The sequence below is a fragment of the Ictidomys tridecemlineatus genome, chromosome 6 (genome assembly GCF_052094955.1).
Source record: "Ictidomys tridecemlineatus isolate mIctTri1 chromosome 6, mIctTri1.hap1, whole genome shotgun sequence".
NCBI classification, from domain to species: Eukaryota; Metazoa; Chordata; class Mammalia; order Rodentia; family Sciuridae; genus Ictidomys; species Ictidomys tridecemlineatus.
Window position 1 is genome coordinate 149,700,157 of NC_135482.1, and position 18,894 is coordinate 149,719,050.

The following is an 18,894-nucleotide window of genomic DNA, read 5'->3' on the forward strand; positions in this document are numbered from 1 at the left end:
ATCTCAGTTTCAAACAACCCATTAGCTGACCATCATCCCTTCCTTACCTTCCCAACTTACTCAATTACTGATTTTGACAATCCTTCGATGCCCACCCCCCATAGTCTATCAATTTTCTGCTCCTAACCTCCTCCCCTTTTCCCTCATCAAGTTTAAATTCTATGGTCAACCATTATACTCATTCACTTGCAAATTCTCTCAACTCCCTTGTCTTCTTTCCCCTTTGTAATATTCACTTGGCTAAATCATAACCTTGCTTAAAACAAGCTTTCTGACTTCTCTGTGCTTGACCTAGCCTGCTAAAATAAGATGCAAAATTAAGATGACTGGTTTTGCTTTAAATACATGATCATTTACTTCAAGGTGGCCTTTACACTGTCAGTCATCTCAGCAATGTACTTATTCTCTGAGCCTCCTAGATCATTGCTATATATTTCTTCTTTTCTCTCAATCCTCCAGGCTACTCATCCTAAGGCTCACCTGACAATCTTCTCTCTCTCTACCTTGCTCATAAGATATTAGCACCCAGAAAAAAATGTCCACATTCTTCCATCAGCTACCTGTCTTACCCCATACACCCTACTCGCCTCTTGTTTGGCTGTCAGTCAACAATTGATATTTCTGGATAAGAACAAATATGCCAGATGTGATTCGATCCCATCTGCCTTCTTTACTCAAAGAGAGCACTTCAATAATTCTCCCCTTTCCTTCAGGACTCACCAATGTTCCCCTCTCTATTGGATTATTCTAATCAGTTTATCTACGTGTATTATCATTTTTTCAACTTTTAAAAAATACCCTCTCATGACCCCAACTTCCTTCTCTAGATATCCCCCATTTCCTCTTGAAAGGATTACCTGTGTTAGCCAATTTGCTGTAACCAATTATCCTCCCTTCTCTGAGGAACCCACTCCAATCATCCTTTTCTCTCGCTGCATCACTGAAATGAGTCTTTTCATGCTCCATGCTTCTTCTCATTGTGAAACCTAAAGATTATCTCTTAGATTTCATCATACTTGACCTGTCAGAAGCATTTGGCACAGGTACTCAAGAAACAACCAAGTCAGTCCAAGAGACCACATGTATCTAGATTTCCTTTTACTTTTCTATAAATGTCTTCACTGTTCTTTGTCTCCCCAAACATTGGAATGTGGCAAAGCTCACTGTATAAACCTTTTCTCTTTTCTGTTCACCACCCACTTTGCGGGAGGGGCTCTCATTCTTTTATAAGGATTTCAATGTCATCTCCATGTTTGCCAAGTTCATATCTATGTCTCCTGCCTGTGTCTCTCCTCTAAACTTCCATATCTGAATGCATTCAAATATCCCATACAAATATCTACTTGGTGTTCCATTGAGAAGTCTAACAGATATCAGACATTTAACCTTTGCAAAACAGATTTACTGATATTGCTTCACCTCCAGTTTTGTTCTTACAGTTGTCTTCCGCATCATAATTTATAGAAAATTCACCTATCTACTTGTTCCAGTCAAAATTTTGGTGTTATCCTTGATTTCTTGATGGTAATCTATTGATTCTACCTTCAAAATATATCTTAAATTTATCCCATTCTACCACCCCCACTTAATTCCTGAGTTGTTTGCTCAGATTAATGGGACAGATTCCTAACTGATTATCTTGCTTCTTGGCATGCCCCTAATTTCAACCAGGCAGGTAGACATTGCAATATGTAACTTCATATTATTCTCTGCTGACATGATTCTTCTTGTCCTTCCAGACCTTAGATTACTGTTCCCAGTGCCTCTCTGACTTCACTTTCTACTACTGTTGTCCTCATTCACTCCACTCTGATTGCACAGGCTTCCTTCCTTATTGCCTGAAACACACAGTCTTTGCTTCTCCTCAGGGCCTTTGTACTTGCTGCTTCTTTATCTGGAATATTCTTTCCTCAGACATCTACAGGGCTGGCTCCATTGCTTCAATCAGACTTTTACTCAATAGTCTTTTTCTCAGGGAAGCCTTACCTAATAACTACTTTATCCAAATTTACCTCCTTACCTTCATCCTAACACTCTTTTCCATGTTTACTTGATTTATATTTTTTAGACTTTATAATATTTTACGATTTTCTTAGTAAACTTGTTTACCATCTGCCTCAATAAAATCTAAATGCAGCAAAGTCAGGAGTGTTATTCTGCTTTGCTCTCTGCTATACATTCTCAATGTTTTGGCTCATCCAAGGTGCTTAAGCATTTATGGAAAAAATGTATGAAGATGTTCCAGAATCTATGAGGCACAGAAAATGAGGAACACTGTGGATATTACTCTTTATTTCTTATTATGTTATGGATGCAGACATGCTTTTTCAGAAAACTAAAAAAGAATCCTATAGAAATGATGTGTGTGTGTGTGTGTTAGGGGACATTGCTTGAGGTACAAGATTATTTTAAGTGAATAAATGCTGTTTTATGAGAACAAAGCATTCTGGGAGCTTAGACTATCAGGAAGAAAAGGCAGGCCATTTTGTATTTGGTGGGACATTGAAGCAAAGTGACAGAAGAAGGAAGAAGATCTGTGAATCAGATAACCAGGCTTACTTAGTTACAGCAAATAATCCTGTGTTTCTAAAAGGATGGGAATCTGAAGATGCTAGCACTTGAGCAGAAACGAGGCTGAGTTTCTCATATTTCAAATGGAGATATTTATATCTGCTGTACCTTGACTTCTTTAGTGAGGGTCTGTGTTTATCAAATGGTGTGAATATGGAAATGGACTGTGGCTTCTGAAATGCTCAGATACCCGAGGGATTATTTTAGAACACTATCACCAAAATATGATCCAGTGGTGGGGGGCTCAGGATGAGACAATCAACAGTGAACAGAACAAAAGTCATAATTTATCTAGAGCTTTATTGTTGGCTATTAGAGGGAGGTAGAATGTGGTTAGACCGGTATGTGCTGATGGATTTTTGTGGTCTGCAGTGTATACCGGGGGTTAAGGCAACTGATAGGATTATCTAATGAAATTTCTGTGTGTAGTTTGGAGTCTGATCACAGTATCTCTTTGGGGCTGTAATGTGATCTGAAGTAGAGAAGGGATGGAAGGCATAAAGTAGGTATGAGAATCTGTGCAAAGTAAACATTTGGCCAATCACGTTGGTTGGATCAGAATTTGAGGGAAAGGAAAGAGTTGGTGATAAGTTCCTTGGTAATATTCTATATGTGAAAGGTCATACATGGTAGGTCAAGACAGAGAAAAACAAAAGGTCCTAGGATTTGAGGTTAAGCAGATCCCTGATTTGGCTAATAGAAGCACCCATACTTGGTAAAGTTAAGGAAAATGTGATAAATCAAAATACTTGGATTATACCCACTCCAGGGTCTCACTACCTTCGTAGTTACCAAGTTTTTCCTTATTTCTAAACTCTTGAAGCAATTTAAGCCTGTCTCCTCTTTTATGGTGGTCATAAAATTATTCAGCCTTCTTTTAAAATATAGCTACCGCATTTGACTCTCTGATCTCCTGCAGCATTCAATTCCACTGTGTGCAGAAGTATTTCATTTTATTGGTTTTTAAATTTTTCTTGCTCCACCATTCATATGAGTACTCATTCTCATATTGTGCAATGGTATTTTAAGTTTGGGATTGATAACTTTGTTCCCCCTGTACCTTTCCTAATCTTAAATGGTGCAATTAAGTTCCTTTCTAACTATGCTCATTGTCAGGCTGGAGAAACCAGATTTTTATAATCTTTCCTGGCATGTCAGTAGTCCTCCCAGACACTTCACCACCAGGCAGAAATTGTAAGATACTTTCAAAATCGTGAGGTCATTACCTGACAGAAGCTCACATTTAAGTTAATGCTTTTATCCCCAAAGATACTCATTGTTCTTTGGCAATAATCTTGACTGTCCAGACGGCACCTGTCTTGCAAGAAGGGATATGCATGTCGGTGCATGTCTGTGTGTGTATCCTTCCGTGGGGTTCGCACCATCTTGGTGGACCCCACAAGGCAGAATGTGCAAGGATTGATAGAATGGTATTAGTGGTTTCATGGAAGGAAGTAGTGTCTGCTGTCGCTGCAGGCTGGTTGTTTAGGGTAGCCAGCCAAAAGCCAAATAATAAAGCCAAATAAAATAAAACAGAACATTGAGCGGTTGCTAGAGGCAAAGAAAAGTGTCAGCCCAGCCTTTTGTTATGGCTCTGCTTTAAGCATCTGTGCATGTAAGGAGCCCTGGACTGGCAGTAGGATGATGCTGTGTAATTCGAAGCAGGCAAAGCACAGATGCTGGTTCTTATTAAATATCTGCAGGTTTTAGTAGTTCTGCACACCTTCCTTTTCTAAAGAAGAAGAATCCCTCCAAAGGGGTCCACAATTTTTACTATTCACTTGATTTACAGTTTTTTGATATGTCCCTGGGGCTCCTATCTCAGGGATAGTTTGGCCAATTCTATTGTGAACATGCCTCATGAAGAATAGGGGACTTGTATTTTTGAGAACAACAAGAAGACTGCTTTGAAGTTATTTAATACCAACTCTCCAGGGCTCATGTGTGGCAGTGGCTTTTTTTTGTCATTATATAATACTATGAAGCAAGCATTGCCTGGTATTACCTTTCAGATAGTCTGAGGTCCAGAAATGCAGATGAACTTGACAAAAATCACACCAATGGTCAGTGCTCAATTCTGAAAGGCATGCTAATGGTGAGACCAGCGAGACCATTTTACTTACTCTAATATTCTCTCATCTTGAGTGCTAAGTTTAAGGAAAAGCTAATAAGCTCAGAAGGCAAGATAAATAGTATTTCAATGCAGTATTTCAAACAAACAAAAATAGTACAAAAGAGGAATGATGAACACCGAGTATGGTGGCATATGCCTGTAATCCCTGCGACTTGGGAGGCTGAGACAGGAGGATTGTAATTCAAAGCCAGCCTCAGCAATTTAGCAAAGCCCTAAGCAACTCAGTGAGACCCTGTCTCTAAATAAAATACGAAAAAGGGCTAGGGGTATGGCTCAGGGGTTAAGTGTCCCTGACTTCAATCCCCAGTACCCCCCCCCCAAAAAAAGCAACAATGATGAACAAAATATCAAAATTTTAAATAAAGGTAGCAACAATATAACTGAATTTTTCTTTTGCCTCAGGTTTTAATTCCGTGGGCGAACCTTTGGAGCTTTCTGTCCATTCGGACACGATGATATCTATTCTCTGCTATAAGGTTTATTTCCTAGAAGTCTTCTTAGAAATATCTCAGCTTTGGAATGCATGTTAATAAAAGTACAAACCCAGAGTTTGACTCTATTTCCTTGGGTATTATATTCCCATTGACATCACTGAAGACATTGCTCAGTGGATTGAAAATTTTGCCCTTATTTTGGCACTTTTTCTTAAGCTCAATAGCAAATATATTTTAAGTGATGATGCTTCTGTGTGTTGTTTTGACATATATTTTTTAAACCACAGGTGCCCTATGTCATCTGGAACAACCTCATTAAATGACTTCAAAGAAGGTTTGAAAAAGTCTTGTTGTTGTACTCAAATATATCTTAAAAATACGTTGAATATATTCTACTAAACTGTAGGATTTTTTTATAGAATCATAATTACTTAAAATGATCAAATAAATGGGATTTGAGAATTAAGGGCCACTAATGTTCCTGATGTGACCTTCCAGTGCTATGCTGTCACTAGCAGGGTAGTTATCAAACTGTCACTACCAGGGTAGTCCCATCACTTAACCCTCTTCTCCTCAAGACTCTTATTTAAGTTGTTAAGTGTTGTCAGAGTGTGAAAGGATAGGTTTAGAGAGTTGCCCTATTCACATTTAGGTTCACCTGCAGAATTGGGCTCTGTCCTAAAGCCAGAATGGGTCTTCCTCTTCCATCTCCATTCTGTCAAATTAATCTACCCAGAGCAAAATGGACAACCTGGCTCACCTTTATTCTTGCTTGGAAGTCTGGACTTTGACAGTAATTGTCCATTATTTTTTCACAGTAGACATAGCAAACAAACTGGATCATGAGTACACAGCCTTTCCCATGTTAACTCCAACCCCCAAATAAAGAATAATTCAAGTTAGAGTTAGTCCCTGGAGGACAGAGCCTGCAAATAAAGGCTGATAGGAGTATTTCCTGTAGAAGACAGAGCAATTGAGGAAAAATCCCATTTGTAAGCCTTACTCCTTTTCCTAAACGATACCCATGCACTTGCTTGAGGTAACCTTCCAAATAACTAGTTGTCAGCAATTTCAAGAGTCATGGATATCAGTGCATTTCAAAAAGAGTAGATTCAGCTCCTGGGGGTAAGACAAACAAAATAAAAATTAACAGTGGCCTTGATGAGATAGAAATATATTTATATTCATGTAAAGTCTAGAAGCTCTGGGCTGGTATGGCTTCAGGATTTCTTTGTATCTTCTCTTCTTAAAATCATTTTATCACCCAGAATAAATAATCCAGTTTCTGACATCACACCAGCAATGCAGTCATGAAAAATAGGACCAAATGAAAAAGTGATAAAAGGTAGTTATCAGCTACATCTTAATTTTGGAACCTATTAAATTACTTCTACGTCTACTCTATTGGGTAAACTTTGGTCTGTGGTCATCCCTCGTTGCAAGGAAAGCTAGAAGAGTTGAAATAAGATGAGTAGCCAGGTACCTAGAACAAGGAGAAAGAGAACAGCTGTTGGGGTACAATTATTAGTCTCGCAGGAGAACTAATATTGGCCTCAGAACTTTGGGAAATATGGAGCAGTTACTGTGATGCCAACTCAGAAGTCTTCATTTTTTTTTTGTTGAAGACTCAATCATCTCATTCTCATGCTTGGGTTCTCAATAGCAGCAGCTCAACTATTCAATCATTACCTGATTAAAATTTTGAACACATTGATTTTTTTTGTGTGTGTGTTCTGCCCACAATCTTTCATGTTGATTAATCTGTTGTTATTATCTGATCACTTTATTAGACATGGTTATGCTAAAAATCCTTTCTTCCTTTATATTTCTCAATAGTAACCTATTTTGTTACTTTTATTTATCTTGCAAGGTAAAATTAGGTGTGACTTGCTTAAAATTCTGCATTTTAGTAGACTATAACTTATCCACGCCTCCCTAGAGTTTCATAATACATTGACCTTATCAACTTTTTATTTTACAGATTATTATAAAAATTCCAAAGCAATGTATAGAAGTACCTCATGGATGTACATATATTCATGGTAGGCATTAAGTTTTGCACTTGATATTTAACTCAACAAAAATCCATAAAGCTTTACTGAATGTTTACTACTGGACATGTATATTATTACTTTATCATTAAAAACCTGTTTGTTGCCACCAAAAGTATATATAGTTTAGAACTTTTACAACTTTTCCAATAGTAGCCAACAGTAAATCTAGCATTTATGATTCTGGCATTCCTTGGGGATCCAAATGTCCTCAATTAGAATAAAGATAGACATGCCAAACTCCTAAAGACCCTTAAAGGACATGATGGATATTTGGAAATACCTATATGAATTGGAGTCACATGGCTGCAAAGCTGGAGTTTAGATGAATTCAATTTACTGATAAGGGAACCTAACTAGCTGCCTAGCATCTAGTTAGGAGGTCCTAATTTTGAGATTATAGAGTTTGGAGGACAGACCCATTGATAATGCCAAAGATACACATAATATCAATTTCATGGAGATCAAAGGCCTAGGTAAGAGAATACTTCTTGTGATTTACAAATAAGACTATCAATTATGTTGGAAGCTGCATAATGTTTATGATTCTTCAGCTCTTTGCTAATAGAAATTCTTAAACATCTATGTGGAAATTTCTCTACTTAGGAAAATATATTTAACAATCTTAGAATGGGACAATGTTAAGACATGGAGTGAATACTATTCATATATTACTTTTAATCAACCAATAGTTAATAACTTTATTGATACCTACTATTAAGACAATGTCAACAAATTCCAATATGGCCTCTAGTTTAACTCATTAGTTTGGTCACACTATGGCCAAAAATATTCTGTACTCTTTTGTTCAGTTTATTCTTGCATAATTAATGGAAATTGGTATAATACTAGGAGATAGAACAATAAAATAGAATCGGTTAAAATGGGTCAACTTAACCCTGTCACAAAGTAATATTTCATGTTACCCTATGATGTATCCCCAGTTTTAGGAGTTTTGACACCACTGTCCCTACAACTTGACTTTGCCTGGGTGAGAGCCATGAATCTCTGTCAAGCCTTTGATCTCCAAACACAAGTGGCTATTTCTTTTAAGTCACTTTGATAAAGGTAGAATCTGGGCTTATGAAAGTTATGCCTATAGCTGTAAATTGTGGCAGTGCATTCAAGATTAACGAGGTGGGGCCACTGAAGTTTTGATCTTGCATAAATAAAAACAGTCTTAAAAATCAGTTTTAAGGATAGTCTAGGCGGCTTAAGTAAGCTCCTTATATCTTGTGGATCTTATTACTGTTCCCTCTGGATAATTGCTGCTCCATAAGCTGAATTTATCTGCCAATGAGAAAGAACTAAATCAATACAATTGGCCAAAAGAAAGAAAGCATATGATGCTCTTGACTGTAGAATTCATTGTCTGAGTTGATAACAAGTATATAAATAACAGTGAAATACAGCCAACCTCACCACACACCAGGAAGCAAAGAGAATTTGAGAAAGCCAAGTGGTGCAAGAAAACTTTGATGCTCTGTTACTGGTTGCTTTGAGTAAGTCTAAACTTTTAGAACCAGTCAAAGTCTCAGAAGCTTAGGATAATAACACACAGACATTTCCGATCATGTTAGCTTTGGTTCCAAGTTTAAATGCTTAGACTTTTGTTTCTCATTGTGTTAACATTTGCAACCCTTCTCTAGTCTTTATAAAACTAGTCATGTTTTGAATACTGTCAAATAATGTTAATGTGTGGCTGTCTTTTACACTTTTGCTGTGTGGACATTTTATGATGCACAAAGTACGTAAGGAATTCATTAAAGCACTCGGTAGGGCAGCAGGAAATTGTTTTCCTTCAGAAAGAAAATTCTTATAATCTGAGTCTGGCGCAGTGGTACACGCCTGTAATCCAGAGGCTCAGGGGGTGAAGCAAGAGGATTGCAAGTTCAAAGCCAGCCTCAGCAAAAGCAAGGTGCTAAGCAACTCAGTGAAACCCTGTCTCTAAATAAAATACAAAACAGAGCTGGTGATATGGCTCAGTTCAATCCCTGGTACCAAAAAAAAAAAAAAAAAAAAAAAAAGAAAGAAAAGAAAAGAAAAGAAAAACTCTTATAATCTGAGATTGTCTCCAATGATGGTTATGATCAGTCCTTGATAATATCAGGAGTGTGATCACAACTTCACCAACCTCAACAAAAGATTTTCTTAAGGCAATATGAATATGTAGGGTCAACAATTTTCTGTTTTCTCCTTGCTTGGAAATTTCAAGCAGATCTTTTTCTCTGGACACTTTCCCATTTCTTGAGAGAGTGTATAGGGATGACCCAGGATTCTTGGCTTTCAGAGAGTTCCCATTCTCAAAAAGCATCCTGTCCTGAGGGAACGTTTGGAGACCAATGTATGTGTTTTAAAAAGAAGTAAAAAATACACTTCCCAATAGTTCATCAGCTGGTGATACCAGAAAAGAATTCCTAAAAAAGAAAGAAAGAAAAAGAACATCCTTGTTTTGTTTTACTTAATTTTTCTTTGCTAGGGAACCAGTGACCAGATGCACACATTAAAGCTGCGTCATTAGGTCTCTCATTTACACACAGACACACACACACAGACTCACCTTCACACACGAAGCTAATTGAAGATATCATCAAGGTACTAAGTGCAATTTGCTATCCCCTTGCTAGTGTCTGTTAGTGGCCACTTTGCTACAGGCTATCATTTTTATTGCCAGTGGGAGTCAGTGATAGGCATAGAATTATGGCCTGATAATGACACCATTACTGCCTGTCACTACTGTATTTGGACTTAGGGCTATTTGTAACTTGTTTGATTCCCAGCACAGAGCAGTAAGTGAACAGGCTATTCTAAATGTGCACATTTGTTATCCAGATACCATAGATCAGGGTCAGCTGGGAAGCACCAGACAGTACGTTCCAGGGCTGTTGTACTCATGTTGAGTTATGTCTGCGCACCCAACCCGACACCATTCACTCTTGGCATTTTCAGATGGCACCAGCCTCTGTGCCTGTAATTTGTGCATATTTGTGATTGAAAGTAGGTCCAGTAAGGGGAGCCATATGGTTTGCCGTTCAAGTCTGATGCATTTGTGAAGTAACAGATGCAAAATCGAGCACACCTGGAATTCAGAGGCAGAAGCCCTGACAGAGCAATCTGTTGTGTAACACCATATATGCTGGAGGATTTGTGGGAATGAAGTCCCTACAGAAATAACCTGCCTGGATATAACCCACATCTTAATACATAACCTACACTGGCTGTTGGGCATTTATTTTTCATAGCCAGCTACATTTATACTCTCATTAGTTTTCGGCAATGATTGAATAAATATGGTAGCACACAGTTTATTTGCGGGAATAAAAAGAATAGGAGGTATAATTTGAAAATGCAGGTAGTACCTTAGCTATATTATTTTGTAATATTGTAGTAAGGTTTATATGAATATAGAGTGCACTTGCATATGGTGGGTGGTGTGTGTGATTATTGTTGGCTTCTTTTGCATTATTTTGGTGCTGTACTAGTAATGAGAACCCCTCTGGGATGGAGGTGGGCAGTGTTTTAGAATGTCATGTGGAATATATATCTAGATTGTTTAAGCAAATATTACTTTGTAAAGCTGGGCTCAAGGGAAAATTGGCTGAGACTCAATCTAGTTCTAGTGCATTTGGCCGTTAAAAAATTCCTTTTATATCTTTATTGCATGTTAGTGCAGTAACCCTGATTGACTGATAGTCAGAAGGGAAGTATAGGCAGATAGAGAAATAGATATTTTATGGTCTAGAGATATACAAAAAGTCTGTTTTGATTTCAGTGATATGATCAAGATCTGAGCTGCCAGACGAGGGTCCATGAGCCCATTTTGGAATAAACTTCAGGACTGTTTTATATGTGAGAAATAATGAAACAAAGAAAAAGACCAAAGAGATTTACTGTAGTCAAAAGATGTGCTTCAGTATCCAGTAATTGTGTTAAGGAAATGTCGTAATTTAGATAAAGAAGACATTCTGTGTTGATATTTTACATAGTTTTCTATAAGAATTATTATAAAATTGTTTTCTTCAAATAATACTATATTTTAATAGCAGTTATAAAAGGTGGAAAAGGTGAGCCAAGCAATTTTTTAAAAGGTCCAATGCAACAATAGTCTTAAAAAAAAAAAAACAGGGAGATAAAATTTTAGAAACTTTCCAAAGTGGAAAGATGTTAAGGAAGGTGTCTGGATCAGAGAGGTAAGTCTGCAGGTCACACAAAAAAACAGAAAAGAGACTAGACCAGCAAAGAAGTGGAGGATTTGCATTACTTTAACCCACTTGTGAGGGAATCAAGAACAAGCAGTACTCTAACCAAATAGGTTTGAGTTGTTTTCTTTTGTTTCTTTTGTTTTTCAATGAAGGGAATTGAGTCCAAGATGTCACACACGCTGAACAAGCCCTGCACCAATGAGTTATACTCCTAGCTCTTCGTTCAAGTTCTTGATCCAAGTTCCATTGTACTTTGCCTTGGTGATGCCATTTTACCTTATGAGGATGGCATTGTAATTTGGAACAAAATAAGCACATTTTTTAAAGGAAAGAGCAGGTACCTAATTACTTTTGCTTAGGGAAAAGTTTTTGGGGGTAGGATTCAACAGGATATTTTTCTATGTGGCATGTAATAAAATGGAATGAATATTGCATTTACATGAACAGATTAATGAGATTGTATGTTCCAATGGACTTCCAGGTGCTGACCCATGGCTAATCCTACTTACCCTTACCATATCAACATTCTATGTCCTCCTTAACTCCCTATATTCACCTTCATTATGATTGTTTGGAACAGAAGCCAAGAAATGGAGTACTGTGGGTTGGCTGAGAGAAGACAGAAACTCATAATCTTGGGATCCTGGAAGATGTTCAGAGAAATTGCATTGTTTTAAGAGTGAGAAGGAGTAGTTATGAGTCCGTGCCTGGGATCCCACTGGAGCATACAATGGTAATCTAGGTAGCTGCTGCTTGAGTTTCTCCTTGTCCTTGCAATTACAGCCATAAAGTCCCCACACACAGAGCCACAAAGTCCCCAATATCTCTGTGTTAACTTAGTCCTTACTCTTTCTTTTTATAGTGTTATGTATTTGGAATGTAGTTGCCAGGATATATATCTTGTTGTACTGGTAATTAGGCAATGTCACATCAGCATGTCTTGAGAATATTGGGGTTATTTAAAAACAGTTTGTTTAATAATTTGCTAAACACTTATATAGTACCAAGCACTGGTCTTAACACTTCACCAATATTAATATATTATCATAGATATGATTAAGAGGGTTGTTGTAGAATTTATTTTGGCTCAAATTAGATTATTGAAGAATTTATTAATTATTTTAAAAAAATAGAGAAGATGTTCAAAAGGTTAATGTGGAGAAGTCAGACCTATGGTTCACATTCATTTAGGGTTTCTTACATGTGGTTTATGGTTCTCAAAGATGTCCATCAATGGACATCTTTGATAACCATACTTCTGAAGACTACATGATTGTTTTTTATGGGGGAAAGGGAATAAATTCTTCATTAACTCACAAAGACGTCTGCAATTAGCAATGATGATTGTGTTATCACTGCTTAGCTTATATCATCATCTCTTCCTTTTAGGTTCAGCTTTACACAATGAAACTGAAGAAATTAAAATATTAATTGTGGAAAATGTATGCAGAATTGAAAACTGATGATGATGGTGTGGAGGATTTTAATTAAAAATTTTCTTAAAATGGATCAAAAATGGAAACATTTATATACTGTTGGTAGTATTGTAAATTAGTACAACTACTATGGAAATCAGTAGACTGGAAATGGAACTACCATCAGACCAAGCTATACCACACCTCAGTTTTTATCCAAAGCAATTAAAGTCAGCATACTGTAGTAACACATACATACCCATATTTATAGCAGCACAATTCATTTTTATTTAAGTTATGGAACCAGCCTAGATGTTCACCAGCAGATAAATGGATAAAGAAATGTGATATGTATACACAATGGAGTAGTATGTATACACAATTCAGCCATAAAGAAGAATAAAATCATTTAATTTGCGGGGAAATGGATGGAGCTTGATAGCTTCATGTTAAGTACCATAAGTGAGGCCCAGGTTCATGCTTTTATTCATATGTGAAAGCTAGAGAAAAAAAATCTACCCCACAAAATAGAAGGGGATCAGAAGGAGGAAGGGGATCAGAAGGAGGAAGGGCAGAGGGGAAAGGGAGGTACTGAGGAATAAAATTGATCAAATGATGTGCATGTACAGATACATCACATTGAATCCCAACATTACATATAATTACAATGTCCCAACAAAGTGCATCAAAAGCAGCGATAACAACAAAAAATAGAGTTAAACTCTTTTAAAATGATTTAGCGTGTAATGTGGATAGATAAACAACACCAAGCTGAAAACTATAAAGCATGTCTTCCACATCCTGATGCCCAGCTGAGACAAGGGAATTTGCTGGGACTAGATACAAGCCTTCTCCAATCTGGAGGAAAGTACAGATTTCCTCAAGTGTCAGTCACACTTCTAATAGGAAGTGGTGAAGAGAAAAATCCTTTCATGGAATTACATGGTAGTATGGAAATACAGAAAATAATGCCGAACAAGGGATTCTCAGAGTAAAAAATACTCTGCAGACATGAAAACAAGGTGGTGTGCTGAGCATCTTGAGGGTCAGAGGTCAGGTGAGACATTTTTAGAGGGGGACCTGAGCTAAGACCTGGATGACAAAAAAAATGCCAGCCTGGCAACTATTTGGGAGCAGATGTGCCAAGAAGAGAAAGTGAGTAAAAGAATCTAAAGCAGAAAAGATCTTGGGAGGGTTAAGGAATAAAAAGAGGGCAATTTTGGCTGGCCTGAGCCAGTATGAAAGGTGATAGGAAAATATGAATGTAGAAATCATGATAAAGTATTGAATACAATTTAAAAACGAAACACAAGAAATGGGAAGAACTGAAAGTGTACAAATTTCTTCATCTTTTCTGAAAGCAGGACAATAATATGTACTTCTAAAGCTAACACGTGTTGCTAGTTGGTACAATGATTCCAACTTAAAAATTTAGAATTAATTCTTAACATTAAAGTATTAGCCTAGTTTGGGGGTGAACGTCTGTAATCCCAGTGGCTTGGGAGGCTGAGACAGGAGACGCATTAGTTTAAAGCCAGCTTCAGCAAAAAGTTGAGGTGCTAAGCAACTCAGTGAGACCCATCTCTTAAGTAAGTAGGGCTGGGGATGTGGCTCAGTGGTCAAGTGCCCCCGAGTTCAACCCCTGGTACCAAAAAAGTTTAAAGTATTAATATCTCACATGGTAAAGAAAATTTTAAAGAAGTTTAGCATTTTCTTTATTTTTTCTTTCCTCTGGCAAATTAAAAATAATTTAATGTTTACTCATTAAACGTAATTTTGTTTGAATTTGAATTTTTGTCAGATCATCTCTCCTTAGCCCTCTTTCCTACCTTCCTACTTCTTTCTTCCTCTTATGTAGAGAAGATGTACATAAGATGTCTGGAATGATGTTCACAAAAAGACATTGACAATTATTTTTACTTATTATCTATTGCTTTCATCCTTAATTTTTTGATAGGTATGAATTGTCATTTGATTGTTACTCATAGTAATACTTTGTTCTTTATTGTAATTTTTGCTCACTCTCTTTGGCCTTAGAAATTAATTGGGTGATTTTTTTTTGTTTCTTTTCCATTTAAATATTTAAAGCATTTAAAAATTGACCAAAGATTTTTGATCAGTCTTCTATAAATTACATTCTTTGAAATATTTTTTTGACACTATAATGTGAACAACTTTATCAAGGTTTTTCTTAGCATTTTCTACATTTGAAAACTTTCTTCCACCCCTCATATTAAATAGAATATTAAATTCTTAATTATTTTTGTATTGATTTTTAATATCTTTGTGAGCCTTATAAATTAATACCTTATGGCAAATTTTAGAGCCTAATGCTATTGATACTACAGGTTTAAAACTTTTCTCTCCTTAATTAATTTTTCTTTGGGTACAGGAATTTGGGAACTACTAGTTACTATATTTCTTAATAATATTCTTAAAACAGCTCTACATCCTTATCTTTAATTTTGTTAAGTAAGAACACATTTCAGAACAGCATTTTTGTCAATAAATTAGCTTTGAAGTGGTTGATCTAATCTGTTTATCTTACTTTATCTCTAAGTAATTGGATCCAAGATTGTTGTTTGACCTCAAAGACTAGAAGTAAAAATGCTACAATAGGTTAGATTATGGCTTCTAGTTCTTTACTCTCTCATGTTATAGGTTAGACCTTTATTCATTTTCCTTACATAACGTGGCACCACCTCAGATGGTCAACTAGGTGAAATCTGTTCCTTTCTGTCTTGGTATGGATTTTGGCCATGTGTCTTGCTTTGGCCAATGAACTGTGAAAGGAAGCAGAAGCTATAAATGTGTTGTTACCTGTTGCCACTCACCTTCACCACTCAGCTTCTGCCATCTGCCCCAGATATTCTTGTCTCAGAATGATGAAGAAATAGACAGACCTGAATATGACATGCAGGCTGGAGAACATCCAAGCCCAGAGAGGCTAAGTGATACCAGTCAGGGTGAGCTAAATTGTGGTTGACAAACAGACTCAGGATGAGAAAAACAAATGCTTACTGCTATAAGCCACTGAGATCTTGGGATTATTTTCCTGCAGCATTAATGTTTAGAAATAGATGAGGAATCTGATCAATTTTTTAAGTAGCTATCTTTACTTACATTCTGATCCCATAAACACAATTACTTGAAAAACTGATTATCTTCATTTAATCTTTGTTCCAGTTTGTGATTTTTTGCCCCTTACCAGCCATTGAGAAAACTTTCTTAATTTCAGTGAGCCTTTTATTTTTTGTAAAATTTGAATAATAACTTCTTATTTAGAGGCATATATAACAAATGTCTCACAAATGTAGACATTAAACATGTGTTTGGTAATAACAACTTTTTCAATACATTGGTTTTGTTCTATATTCAGTATAATTCTAAAATACTTTAAATCTACCACATTCTAATATATGCTTAATTGGTTTTTTGAAAATTAATACAAATTTCATGGTACAAATTACAATTTTGAGTAGAATAAATGTAGACTTTAAAAATATGTTTTATTAAATAAAAAGTCAGCTTCACTATGTGTTATGGTTTGGATGGGAGATGTCCCCCACAGCTCACATGTGAGATAGTACAAGAAGGTTCAGAGAAGAAATGACTGGGTTGTGAGAGTCTTAACCCAATCACTGAATTAATCCCCTGATAAGGATTAGCTGAGTGGTAACTGAGGTGGTAGAGTCTGATTGGAGGAGGTGGGACACTGAGGCATGGCTTTGGCTATATAATTGTATGTGGCGAGTGGAGTCTCTCTGTGCTTCCTGATCACCACGTAAGCTGCTTACTTCTTCTACCATGTTGTTCCTCTCTTACCTGGATCCCAGAGGAATGGAGCCAGCTGTCTATGGATTGAGACTTCTGAAACTATGAGCCCTCCAATAACTCTTCCTCTTCTACAGTGGTGCTGGTTGGGTCATTTAGTCACAGCAGCGAAAAAGCTGACTAAAACACGATGAGGATCATAGTTATCTAAGAAATATTCGTAAGACCTTTGTTAAGGTAGCAAGTCACAAAAGAAGTGCCAAAGTACTTATTTTTGTGAATTACCTGTTAGCCAAGGTAAGGCCACATGACATTTTAGCCTGTGGAGAGCAGAGCTGGTGGGAGGGAGGCCGTGGAGAGAAGAAATGGGTCATGGATTCATTAAATGAAAATTAAGTCTGAAACAAGATTACAAAATTATCCATATACAAGCATCAACGACGACAAGCAAACCATTTTGTGAGGTTGTTAGGCACAAGTATCTGTGGAAAATACCTATTATATTCTGTACTGTTGAGAGAAAAAAGAATAAACTGAGTAAATACTAATCAGTCGTGTCCAGAGTGACTGTCATACTCAGTTTCATAGGAATTAAGTCATAGTCTATGTACTGAATGACTTCTATGTATCAGGCACTGTATTTATAAGGTCAAGTGCACTGTATATATAAGGCCAAGTGCACTGGTGATTAAAGGACATAGCTCTACCTCCATGGAATTCACAGTTTTGCAATGGGACCCAAAGGCTGTCTCAAAAAACAATATTTGGGGGGCTGGGATGTAGCTCAGTGGCAAAGTGTCTGCCTTGTATTCACAAAGCCCTGGATTCAACCCCCAGTTCCAAAAAAGATTAAAAAAAAAAGGAACCCCACCCCTCCAAAAAAAAAAAAAGATTAAAAAAAATAATAATATTTTTTCCAGTTTCTCCAAGACATCTCTTTTCAGTCTGGGTCAAGATCTTTCTACATGCTCACATTTGCTCTTCTCTATGTTCTAGAAGGCTGTTCTTTCTCTCAGCAGCCAACTCTGTATTTACAGACTATGAATTGCTCTAAGGCAAACCAGATGAATGTAGAGACAGAGAGGTAACATTTCTGCACCTGAGTAAGCAGAGGAACTGGGTCTCTGAGGCAGGAAGGAGTTTTGTCTTTTCTGGAAGTGGAAGGAGGTGGTGATGGCTGTTACATAGATAATGGAGGTGAGAACAAAAGCCCGGTTATGCAAGATGGTGGGCAGTATACACTACAGAATAGCAAATCGATTGCCTTGGTCTGAGGTTGGAAGTAAAGCAAGTATTTTAAGGTGGCACATAATTGGGTTCTGCTTTAAAATCCTACTTTATATGGACAAAAGTTAGTAGTGGGGAAGAGAGACAATGAAGAAAATGTTTAATAGTGCTACTGCAGCAATTAGGGTGAGAGGGAATTGGTGACCTGGTGTAGAAAGACAGTTATGAAAATAGAAGTAGAAAGATTCAAGAGATATTTTTAGAAACAATAGAACTTGGTGAAGGATTGCATGTGAGGAGTGACTTAGAACACTTAAGGCAACTTCCAGGTTTCTGCCAATTGAATAGCAATGGCCACAGGAGATTGAAGGCTGTATTTGCAGACCAGGCTGCCGGCTGGAGACATGCCTAGATGACTGATCAGGAATAACATTGATTTAAAGAGGGGCTTTGATCATAAAAACCGAAGTACAGACAGAGCACCATGGTGGGAGGGACTCGGAGAAGAGAGGCACAGACAAGCAAAAGTCTAGACGGGTCATGTTCACAGGCTATTCTTAGATTGGTGACCTGGTCTGGCCATCATGTTGTAAAACAGCACGAGGCAACAGAGTCAGGGTGGGAAACAGCCTCCAGGGAGACAGTGTGATGAGGTGTGAAGAGGTTTCCAAATCAAGCCTGGTCAAGAAACAATTACTGGTTGCAGGCTTTGGTGTGTGTTTCTTGAATCACTTAACCTTATTTATGAAATAGAATAAAAATATTTACCTGGTATGTTTGTTTTGGAGGTTAATTTGATCAGCATTTACAAAATACCTTGAATATAGTAAATGCTCAAAATTTAGTTCTCTTGGCCTCCCTACTGTGTAAATTAATTCATATCCCAGAGACCTCACTCACTCGGCTACATGACTAATCAAATCGTCACACTAAAGGTCTTGGTTCTTGTCCAGCTCACCTCAAGGCCTGGAGTGGGAAAGGATGGAACTAACAATTCTGATGCATTTTAAATATGCGTTGTATTCTAAATAATGCTATACTATATACCATATTAATTGATGTTAAATTTTTCTTATATCTTTATCT